Source organism: Carlito syrichta, unplaced genomic scaffold (assembly GCF_000164805.1).
Source record: "Carlito syrichta isolate Samal-C Ts95f unplaced genomic scaffold, Tarsius_syrichta-2.0.1 Scaffold305200, whole genome shotgun sequence".
Taxonomy (NCBI): domain Eukaryota; kingdom Metazoa; phylum Chordata; class Mammalia; order Primates; family Tarsiidae; genus Carlito; species Carlito syrichta.
Window position 1 is genome coordinate 10682 of NW_007249296.1, and position 14884 is coordinate 25565.

General features: G+C 37.3%; 1 pseudogene; it reads right to left on the reverse strand.

The window, feature by feature from the left end:
- Positions 1-529: 529 nt before the first annotated feature.
- Positions 530-14884, reverse strand: part of LOC103263642 — a 47449-nt pseudogene continuing 33094 nt past the window's right edge.

The following is a 14884-nucleotide window of genomic DNA, read 5'->3' on the forward strand; positions in this document are numbered from 1 at the left end:
GTTGTTATGACACTTTCATAGTTGGTTGCAGTTTACACACAGATCTTTCTTTTTTACATTATATGGTAATGTACACCACTGATACATTTATACAAAATAATATCCTTCAGAACAGTTATGCATACAACATGCAATACTAATTTAAACACTGGATCCTGGGATGTGAACGACTGGAAAAAAAAAAAAGCTAGACGAGGCATGTTCAGTGAAGGAAACAGGAAGTTATATAACACACAGTAAACACCCATTTGGTTTGAAAGGCAGCACTGACAGTGGTGCCTCAGAGGTGGTGGAACTATTTCATACTAACTGGTTTAGGACTACACAAGATTAGTACCATCCAGCATCAGTAAACAGCTGTAGGGTTTTTACGAACCATTCCTATTTCTAACTTTAGCAATTGATGTTCTTCCCAGTCTACCTTAATATTACTGCTTTAATCACAGATCAGTTAAAAAAAACAGTGTGCACAACCTCCAACTAAAATCCTGTTAACCTAGACAGTGAAGTAGTGTGACATTAGAAGACTTTAAAATTGCAACTGTTTTTGGATCCCCCGGAGTGTATCTGCACTCTTCTTCAAACTCTTCCTCAGGAGTCAAAGTCACCATCATAAGGCCTGAGATTCCATTCTGCCCCAAGACGCAAGGAATACTAAGGCGTCATCCTTTATTCCATAGAGACCCTTAATCATGGGGGAAATTGGATGCACCCACCTAAGATTCTTCATTATACTTTCTGCCAAATCTGCCACAGACAGTCCAATGGCCCAGGATGTATAGCCTTTCAGTTTGATCACCTCATAAGCACTCCCAACAACCTGTCTGTGGATCTCCTTCCACTGATCTTTATCTGTATCAGTGCCTAAATCCAGGTGCAGTTTCTTCAGGATGACACCAGCAACACCCCCTCCACCCCACCAGGAGCACTGGAGTCGCCATGCTTTCCAAGGATCCACCCATGACAGCTCAGTGGGTAAACTCCCAGCCTTTCCTCCATCAGGTATGGAAATTGGGCTGAATCCAGATTGCAGCCACTTCCAATAAGACGATTTTTGGGAAAGCCACTTATCTTCCAAGTCACATAGGTCAAGATTTCCACTGACTTCAAAACAACAAGCAACTTGCAGTTTGGGCTGTATTTTACAACATTCGGAATGATGAATTTAAAGATGTTCACGTAGCCGGGCTCGGTGGCTCAGCCTGTAATCCCGCTCCTTGGGGAGGCTGAGGTGAGTGGATTGCCTGAGCCCGAGGGTTCAAGACCCACCTGGGCAACTTGGCGAGACCTCATCTCTACAATCAATCAAAAATTAGCCGGGCGTGGTAGCGCGCGCCTGTAGTTCCAGCTACTCGGAAGGCTGAGGTGGAAGGATCTCAGGAGCCCAGCAGGTAAAGGCTGCGGTGGCCGGGAGTGGCCACTGCACTCCAGACTGGGCGACAGAGACTCCAACTCAAAAATAAATAAATAAATAAATAAATTAATTAATTAGTTAGTTAAATTAAATAAAGATGTTCATGTTACGTTGGACCAAATTAAGGCAGTTTTCTCCCTCTTGCTGACATGCTCCAACTGTGATAATGACCAGTTTAGAGTTTGCAGTCATATTGTAGTCTTTTCTAGAGACGATTTTTGGTGTTCTAAGGAAAAGACAGCCATGTTGAAGATCCATCATCTCTCCCTTCAATTTGTCTTCCACGACATCAACAAAAGCAAGTTCATCTGCCAAGTCCTTCATTAAGATATTGATGGCACAGGTCATGCCAAAAGCACCAACTTCTAAAACTATAATATTATTCTGGAGGGTTCTGTTCTTTCTTCAGAAGATTATGAATTAGCTGATCCTTGAGAGTTGTTGGACTTGGAATCAAAAGGACTCAGGAGTGCACGTCCACCAGACGCTAGGAGTGCCTGGAAACAAGATCTGGACTCTGTGGCAACCACTCCAGCACTCAGCGCTGGGTGCAAGAGGGGCCTTAAGTAGACATGCCTTTTTCTTAATTTTTGATATTTCTAGGATAGGTGGTTTGTAAGTTTTTTTCAAATTGTCACACATACCCAAAAAATTCCAACATATTTATTGAAAGAAATCTGCATATAAGTGGATCCATGGAGTTCAAACTTATGTTGTTCAAGAATCAACTCTAATCTACTTCTTGTACTTCTCAGCTACATTTTTATACTCCTGTTAATTATATCTGATTTTCATAGAAATATTGTCCACTCAAAATAATCAAAAGGCTCAGGGTCCAGTTGAAAGAGTTTATTCAAGTGTAAAATGTTAAGAAGCCTGTGAGCACATGGACACCAAAGTATGGTGACCAATTATCCTGGTGTAAGATAAAGTTAGAACATAGTTTATTGGGCAAAAACAGAGGTGGTGAACAGAATTACAACATTGTCCATACAAAGGCTAGCATACATGTATAAGTTTTGATTATCTATTACTGATTACGCTTTAAGAGGGTTGCTTAACATTCTGTTGTTAAGAGGTAACAATCACAGGGTATCTATCTCCAACATAGCTTAGTCTAGGTTTGAATAAAGAATAGGGAGTCTGGTCAACGTATAGTATCTCAACACAAAGGTCAGGAAGCAAGGGTCAGGCACCAGAAAAGAAAAACAGTTGTGTTTCATAGTTCAGTTTCCAGTGCTTAACTTTTCTCCTTGGTATAATAAATTTTGGAAGGTCCTGAAATTTTCTTTTCTTTTCACAATATGGAGATAATTTTTCCCCTTGTGAGAATAAACACAGACTCACATCTTCTCCATATGAAAAAAATAGTCCAATCGGTCACAATATTTTTTTAGGAAGGTGGTGAGCAGTGAACTCATTGAACACTGAGCCAAAAGTTATAATAAAGTAAGGTACTGCACCTGACTTGAGTATGCCTACAACAGACCTCCAACTACAGAAAGTATAATGAACCTAGGACAGCTATGGTGCTCTGAAATTCATGACTGTGTTTTCAACAAGACCAAGCTTTCTGTGTGCTCATCCTTACCAGGAACTGAACCCCAGAAAAATGGTAAGTAAGGCACATCCATTCCTGGAAGACATGGAACTCTTTTGAGGGATACCCTTGGTTTAGGGGCTTCCTGATAGACTTACTGAGCATTCTCTAGACTGTCTAAAAGTCTAGGAGACTTTCACCCCTTCCCACTTTTCTTTCACTCAGAGTCAGACTTTTATTGAATCTGGTATTTCTGTCAAAAAAAATTGTACAGGGCAGAATTAAATAGTTAAAGAAGACTTTATTCAAGATTATTGCAATAGAGGAGAGAGAATGAACTCAACTCATCTGAAACAAAAGGTAGGACAGTTTTCTTAGTCCTGGGGTGAGCTAGTGGAAAAAGTGTTGGAGGACTTCAGGGGGAGATTGGTCAATGTAATTAGGCTTCTGTCTTTGCCAACTGAAGACAGGCTTCCACCCTCCCACAGATACTGGGAGCTACAAACATTATCTTTCTTGATGAATACATTTCAAAGAGACTGTTTCCAGGTACTTGAGAAAGATATCCCAGGAGAAGATGTATATTTCAACAGGACAGAGAAAAAAATTACAACTGTAAGTTTTGTAAAGTAAGTTCTTAAAGAAAAGGAAGGTCAAGGGCCTATAGTCAGGAAGAAACCCGTTTAAAGTTTAGAGAAAATGAGGGAAATGTTAAAGCTATCTCGACTATTTCTTTCAGCCTTCCCTTTCAAAGAGGGATTTACTCCAAGAAAGTCCTTTCCTGTTTTGGTGTCTACATCGCAAAAGACCCAAAGTAGCACCAGTGAGACCAGGAGTAGCTCAAGAAAGCAAATGGTAATTTGAAACTGGCTTACATACTTCCCTGCCACAGAAGAAGATGCCATCCTAGCACAAGGTTGTGTAACTCGTTGCTAAGGATTTTAACAGTGTGACCTGGAAAAATTTCCAGAGGGTGGAAAACACTTCAGCAAGTGCAATACTACAAGAACCTAAAAAATATGGGGGAATAAGAAATACCCAAAAAGACAGCAATGCTGGTTAGTGACTACTCCTATTAGTCAGATTTGAGTTGCTGTACCTAAATGCCTACGGCTGGATAATTTATAAATAAAAGGGGTTTATTTTGCCTCATGGCTCTGCAGATTTACAAAAAGCACAGTGCCAGCATCTGCTTCTGGTGAGGGATTCAGAAAGCTTACAAATCATGGTAGAAAGCAAAGAGAGAGCAGGCGTGCCACAAGGTGAGAAAGAGGAGCAAGAGAGACAGAAGGAGGTGCCACGTTCTTTTAAACAACCAGCTCTCTTATGAACTAATAGAGTGAGAACTCTCATTATAGTGAGAACGGCTCCAAGCCATTCATGAGTGATCCACTCCCATGACCCAGACATATCTCACTTACAACACTGGGGAATCATATTTCAGCATGAGATTTGGAAAGGAGAAACATCCAAACGACATCACTACTAAGTTGTACTGACACTTTGCAGAGACATAGTGAGTGACTGAGAGTTCTTAACCAGTATTTAATAATTAAATGGGAGAAGTTTAGGTGGTAGACTGGAAAAAAGTTATATGTTCCATTCTCTTTTTGCACTTAATTCTTGTTGAAGTATATTCACTTTATGTTCTTGTATCCTTTTCCTTGTAATATCTATATTTGGAATTTAATGATTAACCTTTCTCCCTCAGTTGTACTTCAGATCACTTTTCCTTAACTATTTGCAAGAGGATATTTTATAGGAGGTGACGATGAGCTATTATGGTTTTTCCAGTTTTATGCCTCAATAAATCTCAACTATGTCAAAGTTGCTGGTTTTTCAAAGATATGCCACTTGTTTAAGCAGTTCTGTCTCATAAAACTAGAATGTTTCATGACCACGAATGTCCATGCTTTAAAGGTCTTTCAGTCCAAAATGGTTCATCTTTAAAATTTGTGTATATGTTCTGCTACATTTTTAAAAGTAAAACCTAGCTTACATAGACATTTGTCTATTCCACTAAGTTTATGAACCCTTTTGTTTTAATCTCGGAAATTCTTAGTTTTCACACCTTGTCCAATCATTGTTTTCTAGCAACTTTCTTGTTTGTTTGTTCTAGGTCAGAACTATGTCCTGAAGGGGGTTATATGTAAATATTTCTGAAGTTTTAACCTACTCAGGCTGTTTAAAAACTGTTTTAATTTTCTCATAGAACTCTTATCAGTTCACAGAAATATTATTGCATTTATCGGACACTGGGATTTATAAGGGTTTATCAGAGTTTCCTAGTTGACCCATCTAAGTTGTCATTTATCATGGGGTACTTCTTTTGCTGGTGAGACCCTTTTATAATTTCTACATTGCTCTGCTTGTAGGACTTTCCACATGTCTTTGTACAGTTACTGTTGCACAGGCAATGATACTGATGCTAATGGATGTTATGAGTTTGGTTGGTGGTGATGTTTTTATTTTTGTGTGTTTCTATTTATTTGCTTTTGCTCTTAGCTGATCTCTATGGATTTGACAGAAGGTTTATAGAAATTCACAAAAATCCATGCTGCTTCCATTTTCTTGATGCCAGAATTTCTTTAACTTATTTGGAATTGGAATAATTTAACTCAAATGTTTTCTGAAATTCAATTAGTAGTATTATTTTGAGATTTATTTAATTTTAAAGTGGGTTGCCACCAAGGAGGAGTATAAAAGTTCGTGCACCATGCACAAAAATCTGAAATTATAATAATTCTTCTTTCTGTATTTCTTAAAAACAACATAATAAAAATATAGGTCATCATAAAAGAACAATAATTAGGATTATAGTCAACAGCAAGAATGAAGCCAGATGAGAGCAGAATTTTAGGTTCAAGGTGCTGAACCCAGGTAAGCGTTAAAAAAAAAAAAATCTAAATACTTAAAAAATGAAAGTGTGCAGACTTCCTGCCTCCAGAATTGTGAGAAACAAATATCTGTTGTTTAAGCCAATAAATAAATAAATAAAGTCTTCAAATAAGGATGAAAACAATCATCCAGCATGATTTGATAAACTTGTATAGAAAACTCTGCACAAAGTCAGGCTCGGTGGCTCAGCGTGTAATCCTTGCACTTTGGAAGGCTGAGGTGAGTGGATTGCCTGAGCCCATGGGTTCGAGACCCACCCGGGCAACTTGGTGAGACCTCGTCTCTACAATAAATCAAAAAATTAGCCAGGTGTGGTAGCACGCGCCTGTAGTTCCAGTTACTTGGATCGCCTGAGCCCAGCAGGTCAAGGCTGTGGTGGCCGGGAGCGTGCCACTACCCTGCAGTCTGGGCGACAGAGTGAGACTCAACTCAGAAAAAAAAGAAAGAAAGAAAATCTCTGCACAAAAACAGCAGAATACTCATTTTTTCCCATTACATTAATAAGATAGGCCACATCTCAGACCATAAAACAAATTTAACAAATGTAAGAGAACTAAAATCAAGAATATGTTATCTGACTATAATGAAATAAAACTAGAAATCAGTAATAGAAAGATAACTGGAAAATCTCTAAACATGTGGAAATTAAGTAATAGATTTCTAAATAATTTATGAGTCAAAGAGAAAATTTAAAAGAAAACAGATCTAAATGGAAATGAAAACATAACATATTAAACAATATGGGACGAGGCTAAAGCAGTGCTGAAAGGGAAGTTTGTAGCACTAAACAATTATGTTTAGAAACAAGGGAAAAATCTCAAATAAATTTTTATTTCAATAAATCAGAAAAATAGAAAAATACTCCCAAAACCCGAAAGAAATAAATAGACACAAGAATAGATATTCACAAAATTAAAAATATAAAACTAATAAAAATTAATGAAACAAAAATTGAATCGTTTAGCAATAATTCTGAGTAAAATATTAACTATTCACTAATGTTTTACAACATGCAAAATATATACTAGCAATAAGCTAAGTGGGAGGACAAGAAAAATAAAAGTATAAATTAGTAGGTTCTTACACTACACATGGAGTAGTTTAATATTATGTGAAGATGGACTTTGATCATTTAAATATGGATGCTGGGAACAGCAGATTAGTTACCAAAAGCTAAAATAATGTAGATGCTAAGTAAAGAATGGATGTAAAATGAAAAATTTTTAAACATTTTAATTCATCCAAAAGATAGCAAGGGAAAAGGAAAAAAAGACTACAGATAGAACAAATACAAATAAAATTAGCACTATCCATTTTTACATTAATTGTAAATGGTTTAATCTTAAAAAGACAAATATTAGCAGAGTGGATAAAAAACAAAGCAGAACAATATGTAATCTACAAGAAACTCAACTAAGTACAACTAGAAATACTTCTCAACTCACAAAGGTGCTACATCCCAATAAACTCATTGTAAGTTGAAAACATTATGAGTCAAAAATGCATTTAATACACCTAACCTACATCATAGCTTAGCCTTGCTTACCATAAATGTGCTCAGAACATTTACATTAACCTATAGTTGGGCAAAATCATTTAACACAAAGGTTATTTTTTAGTAAGGTGTTGCCTGTCTTTTGTAACTTATTGAATACTGTACTGAGAGTGAAAAACAGAGTACTTGTACGAGTACTAAAAATGCAGTCTTAATGTGTATTGCTTTTGTACCATCATAGAGCTGAAAAGTTATGTCAAACCATCATAAGTCAGGGATCATCTGTGCATAGATAAGTTAAAAATACAAGCATGAAAAAATAGATTATGCTAATAAAGCAGCCACTAGGCAAATGTAGGTGCTGAGTATTTGAAATCTGGTAGGATAAGCAAAGATGTGCCAGCAGTATAAAATACACAACAGGTGTTTAAGATTTAATAAGAAAAAATTATGTAAATTATATTGCTAAAACTAAAACCAGTAACAAAAGGACATTTCTTAAATATTGGAAAAATTAGCCAGTATTAATTTTGGTCAACTGTAAGAACCTATTCAGTAAATAGTGTTGGAAAAACTGGCTGACCACATGCAGAAGAATGAAACAGGACTCCTACCTATCACCATACATAAAAACCAACTCTAAAGGGATTAAAGTCCTAAATGTAAAACCGCAAACTATAAGATTCTTAGAAAATGCAGGAGACACCCTTATGCACTTTGGAATAGGCAACCAATTCCTGATCATAACCCCAAAACTCATGACATAAGAGATAAGATAGACAAGTGGGACCTTATCATACTGAAAAGCTTTTGCAAAGCAAAAGAAACCATCAAGAGAGTGGGGAGACAGGCCCCAGAATGGGAAAAAATATTTGCCAACTGTTTATCTGACAAAGGCCTATCATCCAGGAATGTACTGAAAGGAATAGTCCAAACAATCCTATTAAAAAGTGGGTAAAAGACATGAATAGACACGTCTCGAAAGAAGACATATGAACAGTCAACGAATACATGAAAAGATGTTTAGCCTCACTAATCATCAAAGAAATGCAAATCACTGAGATACCACCTAACTCTGGTTAGGATGGCCATCACTAATAACTCAAAAAACAACAGATGCTGGTGAGAATGCAGAGAAAAGAGAGCGCTTCTACCCTGTTGGTGGGAATGTAAATAAGTACCTCTGTGAAAAACTGTGCCAATTTCTAAAAGATCTAAAAACTGACCTTCCATGACAACCCAACAATCTCCCTTCTGGGTATATACCCAGAGGAACTCTAATCATTCTACAAAAAAGATACGTGCACTTGCATGTTTATTGCAGCACTATTCACAATAGCAAAAACATGGAACCATCCATGCTGCCCATCGAAAGTGGACCAGGTAAAAAAATTGTGGTGCATATGCACAATGGAATATTACGCAGCCATAAAGAAGGACATAATTATGGACTTCACAACAACTTGCACGGATTTAGAATCTATCATACTCATTGATCTATCACAGAAACAAAGAACTGAATGCAACATGTTCTCACTCACAAGTGGACCTTGAATATTTATCATAACACTACAAGAAAGTAGTGGGATATTTCTGGGGGTAGGGGAGGGGCACATAAAATCACCAGGGGTACCTGATTCTAAACCAGGTGTAATAAGGACCAATGGGAGGTACAAACTTCACCTGTATGTAGACCACTTATGTACCCAATCCTGACTTGTACCCCACATCTTTAAAATAAAATAAAGATGAAGAACTATTTTTTTAAAAAGAAATTAAAAGGCAAATTTAAAGGTCTTTTAAACTGAATAAAAATAAAAAATGAAGTATAAAAAGATATGCACGTTTTAGTTTTCTAATACTGTGGCTACAAAGTACCACAAACTGGGTGGCTTAAAACAATAGAGATTTATTCTTTCACTGTTCTGGAGGCTGGAATCTTTCAAAGATGTCCCAATAAAAAGTAAGAGGCAGCCTATAGAATAGGAGACAATATTTGCAAAACCTATGTCTGAGCAACTTGTATGCAGAATATGTAAAACAAAAAACATCTAAAGCTCAATTATAAAAAGACAATGCATTTTTTTACAAATGGATAAAAGGTTTAAATATACATCACACACAAGATATAAAAATTACAAACAAGTGCATAAAAATATGCTGACCAGCATTCATCATTTGTAAAACAAAAGTTTTTCACTATGTTGTATGATTGCAAACTTACCAGTGGGCTAAAAGTCAAATGACTGGCAGTACTCATGAGGCTCTAGAGCAACTGAATATTTTATACATTTCTGGAGAGAATGAAAATTGTTAAAAACAGTTTGTACCATATAAAGTTACCATATGACCCATCATTCCCACTCTTGAGTTTTATACATACAAGTTCCCACAATTAGGTTAGCAAACCATTCTAGAAAAAGTGCTACATATCTCACTGCTGAATATCACTACAGTCACCTTTGAAGTACTCCCCTTGGGAAGCTATGCACTGATGCCAGTGCCTAGTCTATCAGTCAAAGCAATTTTGGAATTTTTTTTCTAGAATGGCCATCAGAGGTGTAGGTGTTATTTGTTGAAGTCTGACAGTTAAGTCTGCACCCTTACCACTGTGGGCTTATGTTGGCGGCACTGCATAAATAACTGTACAGAAACACCCTCTCTACTCACCTGATCTGGCCCCCAGTGACTTTTTTCTTTATCTGAAGATAAAGAAAACAGTGAAGGAAAGACATTTGATGACATTCAGGACATCAAGGGTAATACAATGAAGGCTCTGATGGCCATTCCAGAAAAAGAGTTCCAAAATTGCTTTGACAGGTGGACTAGGCACTGGTGTCAGTTCATGGTTTCCCAAGGGGAATACTTTGACCATTGTGATATCCAGCAGTGAGGTATATAGCACTTTTTCTGGGATGAATTCACGACTTCATTGTCAGACTTTGAATGTTCAAACACTTGTGTTTAAATAAAAGCTTATTTAGCCCACAATTAGAATAATATGATCTTTTTTTACGGCTTAAATTGTGTCCCATCCAAATAGATATGTTGAAATCCTAATTTTCAGAACCTGAAAAATAGGATTTTATTTGGAAATAGGGTTTTTGCTAATGTAGTCACACTAAGGTGAGATCATTAGGGTGGGCTTTAATGTAATATGACTAATCCTTTTATACAAATGGGAAATTTGTAGGTAGACAGATATGCACACTGAAAGAATGCCATGTGAACATGAAAACAGAAGTTAGAATGATATATGTACAAACAAGGAAAGCCAAAGATTACCAGCAAATCACTGGAAGCAAGGAAAGGGACGTGAAATATTCTCCCATGCAGCACTCAAAAGGAATAAACCCTACCAACAACTTGATTTCAGACTTCTAACTTCTTGAATTGTGCACGAGGCAGAAAATATCTATTGTTTAAAATACCCAATTTGGAGTACTTTGTTAATGCAGCCCTAGGAAACTAATAAATTCATCAACATGGGAATGAGCAAAAAAAATTGTGGTATGTCTATTCAATGAAAAATTATTCATCAATAAAAATGAACTTCTGACACACACAAAAGCATGAGTGAATATCAAAAGACTGCTAAGTGAAAAAAATACAAAAATTAAACACCATATACCTTATAATTTCATGAATATAAAATTACAGAAAATACAAAGCTGTGGTAACAAAAAGCAGATCAGAGTTGCTCACAGCTGGGATTAGGGGGAGGATTAACTACAAATGAGTATAAGGAAAAATTTGAAGTGAGAGAAATGTTCTATGTCATAATTGTGGTGATGTTTGCCAAGCTATATACATTTGTAAGGATTCTTTAAATGTATACTTAAAATTAGCAAGTTGTATTCCATATAATTAACATCATAAGGGCAGATATAATTTCTATCTGAGGATCAGACAAGTGACCAAAAAATAGGAGATTAATAAGATTAAAACTCCAAAACAGCATATAACACATTTCCAATACAAAATATTAATATAACTAAATTAAATTATATAACAAAATATTCAAATATGCCTTCTACAAGTGGAAAAAAACTAAAATTAGAAATTTAATGAATTGCTTAAACAACAACTAACCAAAGTTACAGAGAGAAATAGTGGTCAAAAAGAAAAATTTGAAGAAATTATTGAGACTGCAGAAAGACTAATAAAAATGATAAAGCTAAAAAGAGAAAATTTGTTAAAGTTTCAGCATATGTTCATTTATGTTTTATACATTTGGGCATCAAAGAAGAAGTATGACACTGTATGATTATTAATATTTTATGAATTTCCTTATAGGCAAATTGTGGCATATGAAAAAAGTTAAGAATGCTCCATACTTTTCAGGCAAAGAAAAAATATTTGAATAAAAATGTGTCACATGTTTAGTTGTAAAATAATTATCAAAAATTTAACATTTGTATAAAACTTCATATTCTTTGAAGCTAACATAATGAAATCAGAAATTAATAACAAAAACAGAAATAACATGTTTCAGATTTTTTTAAATCCACAATTCAATGTATCCATTTAAGAACAAAGATATCAGAGAAAAATAGAACTGAAAATTATTTTTAAAAGCACTTATCAAAAGTCCTACAACATTGCAAGAATATTACTTGGTTGGTAATGTATAATTTATACGTGAATGTTGTGTTAGAAAGAAAAGAAGGTTGGAACAGGGGAATATGATGGTCGTGGAGCCAGTCTTACTATGTGAGTTCCTGTGTAAGTAAGTGAGTGTATGGACAGTTTTGTGTGTGTGTCTGTGTGAGTGACTGACTGAGTGGGGACTCAGGAGCAAGTGGCCAGGGCTCTCCTGGAGAAGCAGTTGGTGCCCCAGTTGCTCTCCTTGGACCTTAGTGCTATCTAGGGCCCAGAAGTCAAACACCATTTTTTAAAATCAAAAATGCCCTTCCCAGGAAGAAGCAATCTGGACTGATTGCTGGTTCCAGGCTCTGCCTCAGCACAGCAGTGCCTGGCCAGACACTGGCAGCAAGGATGGTAGAGGGAACACAGCGAGGAGGCTTGAGGCAGAGTCCCACTGGAGGAGATCAACAGGCACCCTGATGCCATCTTGAAAACTTGTCAGGGAAGTGCTCCAGCACTTCCACCAAAAAGCAATAGACCCATACTCTGCGACCAGTGGGTTAACTACTCCGGGTTTGATTGTGACCCACAGGGAATATCCTGAAAACACAAGCTGAGGAGGAACAAGATGAGTACAGAGTCTCGTGAAGCCAACCCCATACCCTAATTCAGCCACGGGACAAAGGGTGTGACCAGAAAAGGATGAGGAAGACCCCTAAAGAGATTAGCAGTGAGTCCTGGACCAACCCAACCCCCTTGTCTCCAAGCAATCCTAGAAAAGTCAGACACATATGACTGGGGCATGACTGAGAGGGTCAAACCCACGTGGAGCCAGGACATCCACCACCATAGGACAATACTCCAAGATAATCCTGACTAGGGTGCCCCCCCAGCACCCGGGGAGGAGACAATCCCAAACCTCCCCACCAGAGGGGATCCCCCTGGCCATATGACAGAGGAAGGGGAAGAGTGATGTCCCACCCATCCCCACTGTCCCTCCCCCTCTCTCCCTGGGCTGCAGGCTGGGGGAGATTGTGAGCAAAGGTGGCAGACCCATAAGAGACAGCAAAAAACTTACCTGTGAGCAGCTGGAGGAGCAATTACAGAACCTGACACAAGAGGATGCTTAGTGATCAGAATTTTTAAAATTTTTTTCCTTTGTGGAAAAATGTGTGTGTGAGTATTCAATTTGTATTTCCCTCCTTTTTTCTCTCTTTATCTTTCTTCCTATTTTTTCTTTCTCCTTTCATTTTTTTTGTTTTCTGTTTATGTGTGTATGTGAATGACTGAGTGTTCACTTTCAGTTTTTCTTTTTTGTTCTGCTATTATTTTACTTTAATATTGTGTGTGTGGATGTGTGTGAGAGAGAGTTTGATTTGCTTTCCACCTTTTCAAAACTTTTTTCTTTCTTTTTTCTCTTTTGCTTCTTCTTTCCTTCTTTTGTCTTTTGTTAGGCCTGTGTGTGTGAGAGAGAGAGAGAAAGAGAGAGAGAGAGAGAGAGACAGAGAGAGAGAGAGAGAGAGAGAGAGAGAGTGTGTGTGTGTGTGTGTGTGTGTGTGTGTTATTGTTTCTTTGCTTTGATTTTTGCCTTTGTTTTTCTGTGTTTTATTATTATTATTATTGTCCATTCTACTTCATTCTACTTTCCTCTATTCTCCTCACTGCTATTAATTTATCATGGACTTAGGGGTACACACATGTACTCATTGCATCATTATATAGAATGGTGGTGAGGAGTGAGTCACAGGGAGCCCATACCCCAGTCAGTGAACATTGTGATTTGCAAGTATTTCTGAATCCTAGCTCCCCATCCTCCACCTTATTCGACTCTCAAAACTGCAAGAGATAGCATAGCTTCCAGTCACAACCCTGCTTCAAAAACAGAACAAATTCAGAGCCCTGATGAGGAAAGAATAGAGGGCTGTGCAAACATCAGAAGTGAGAGCCCCTCCCACTGCCACTGAATAACAGAACTAAAGAGAAAAGAAAGAGATCTGTCACAAGGGAGGAAAAGTCAACAGAAAAACATGAATAATTCCCAGTGTACGAAAGAGACAATGCCTGAAAAATCAGACCTCAGTGCCCAAATGAAGGAAATCACCAATGACTGGTCCCAGAATACAACAAGGATTAGGGAATGATGAAATGAGTGAAGAAGACTCAAGAAAGACAAGAACTTGTAACAAAGATTCTGGCTATTAAAAAAACTTCATCCAGGAAAGAAATAACAAGATGACAAGCATGGAAAACAGAATTAATCAAGCAGAAGAAAGAATCTCAGAGCTTGAAGACCAAAACTTGGAATTAACCCAAACTGTAAAAAACATAGAAAACTCGAAAAGAAAGAACAAAACCTCCAAAAGATATATGATTGCATCAAGAGGTCAAACTTACACCTGATTGGTATCCCAGAAGAAGAAAGGGAGATGGAAAACACTGTGGAACAAGCATTTCAGGAGGTTATCAAGAAAATTTTCCCTGTCTGGCTAGAGATGTGACAATCCAAAAACAAGAGATACAGAGAATCCCCACAAGACATCAAATGAGAAGACCAACCCTAGACACACAGTAATTTGCCTACACAAGGTAGGTACAAAAGGCAGAGAGAGACAAAGGTCAGACTACCTATGAGGGATAACCAATCAGATAGCAGCAGACTTATAAGCCCAAATACTACAAGCTAGAAGAGACTGGAGATCAAAATTCAAAGTCCTCAAAGATAAGTAATATCAACCAAGAATTTTCTACCCAGCCAAGCTCTGCTTCATCAGTGATGGAGAATTAAAATCCTTCCCAGATATCCAATCCCTAAGAGATTATGCAGCTTACAGACCAGGCGACACATCAAAATACATTAAGCACAGAAGGAAGGAAGGAAGAAAGAAAGAAAGAAAGGAAGGAAGGAAGGAAGGAAGGAAGGAAGGAAGGAAGGAAGGAAGGAGGGAAAATG